This window comes from Papilio polytes, unplaced genomic scaffold (assembly GCF_000836215.1).
Source record: "Papilio polytes unplaced genomic scaffold, Ppol_1.0 DF824325.1, whole genome shotgun sequence".
NCBI lineage: Eukaryota > Metazoa > Arthropoda > Insecta > Lepidoptera > Papilionidae > Papilio > Papilio polytes.
In genome coordinates, this window is record NW_013524879.1 from 329,489 (window position 1) to 331,391 (window position 1,903).

The following is a 1,903-nucleotide window of genomic DNA, read 5'->3' on the forward strand; positions in this document are numbered from 1 at the left end:
AAAAAAAAAACTAACCGAAGGGGTGGTACAGCATAACCATATTAATATAAAAATAGCGCCGTTATTAAAGTACTAGCTGTTCCCATGCGACTTCATCCGCATGCAATTATAAAAATGTCAAAATGACATGATGATGACAAACCATGGCAACCTTGCTTCCTTGTTGGCAACAACTTATGGTCTCTTTCCCACATTAGGGGTTTTATCCAAAATATTTACCCCCTAAATTTAATGGCGTGAAAATATATAGCCTAAAGCTTGACGTAAGTATAAGGCTTTTTATTAAAGAAAGAATTATTCAAAAATATGCTGTAATTGCTGACATCTTAGGCAACAAAGAAGTGTGTGTTTACGCTTTATTATAATAGTATAGATATAGCACATATTACTCAGTTATAATGTAGCTTTTTAATATAAGAATTTAAATTGGCCTAGTATTTTTTTATCTTTCCTCTTGATACTTTTACTATAGATAGTTTTCTAAAGGAATATATTTATTGACAGATAACCTTCTGGAAATTATGAGGAATAAGTACTTGGAAAATGTTTGCAAAGTAAAATTAAATTTAACTTAACGAAAGAGCTAAGGATTCGAACCTATCATACTTTTAAGAGTCATGTATTTCAACCATTCACCTATTGGCATTAAATGTTTTAAACTATTAAACAATCCGGTTTTGAATGTATTTGTAACATTTATACAAAACTAACCTAACCTAATAGGGTCTTAAAAACAAAGGTGACATCCGCTGACACCGTGCCCTATGCATATGCATATGCAAGTTTATAATCGAAATGTGCATACAAGTGCTGTCATTTGCATAATCATTTTGAGTTTTAATGGTTTGATGATAAATTCGACCTTAACCATTATGGCAACTTTTAAAAAGTCCAAAACGATAATTGTGCTTCAACATTAAAATATATACTAGTCCAGTGCTTTCTAGAATAAATACAATAAAACCCGCTGAACCCTTAATTCGAGGGAGTTTTTTTGTAGTTGTACATTTTTGGATATGAAATATGAATGTGATAATATAATTGAAATAGATTTCTTGACCGCCTTCCTAAAAGGAGGTACTAAATACGTCCGTCGCTTTCCCAAAAGGAGGTACGTCTGTATATTTTTATGTGTTACGCGATATCTCCGGCACTGGTGGATCAATTTTGAAAATCCTATTTTTTTAAATAGTTGCTGTCATACAGGACAATATTAAAGTAAGTTAATACGATTTGCCGTATGCGCCAAAAAGAAATTTACAATCTATACTAATGTTATAAAAAGATTTGTATTTTTGTATGTATTAGAATCACGTTAAATCTATTGGGCTTATTTCAAAAGTTCTTTCACTAATATAAAGGTATTTTACCTGTGAGTAACACGGGCTATATTTTTTAATTTCACGTAGGCGAATTCGCGAGCAACAGCTAGTCTACAAATATTACTTGTGAACCTACGACCAACAGATGGAAAAATGAACCATTAGGCTATTGGTTATACATGTTTTCGAACAGTGTAAACGGGCAATAATTCAAACGAACGTACCTTTAGCAGTGTTTCAGTCGGAGAGCAGGCAATAACAAAGACCCTAGGAGCGTTATCAATCCAATTTATACGATACGATATCACCGATCAATACAATTATCTGCCACAACCCTTCCAAAGTTTGCACTAAATACTATTCAAATATATTACTTTTGTTATAGTATAACAAATACTATTGATTATACAAGCTTCAAAAGGGTCGCTTTACAACTTAAAGGCGGACATACGCATACCTTTTTTGCGCGGGGGAAATCTTAATAAAGATTCCTTGTCCTCAGTTTTGGACATGATTATGTAAGGTTATACCTACTCAGGCGGGGGTCACGGACGTAAGCGAAAGCGTGCCCGTGGCATCGG

The 1,903-nt window shown here is 33.4% G+C and overlaps 1 protein-coding gene across 1 annotated transcript in view; it reads right to left on the reverse strand.

Moving 5' to 3' along the window:
* LOC106100113 (thyroid receptor-interacting protein 11-like) overlaps positions 1-1,903 on the reverse strand; it is a 35,286-nt gene that overhangs the window by 27,311 nt on the left and 6,072 nt on the right. The gene's annotated exons all lie outside the window — the stretch shown is intronic.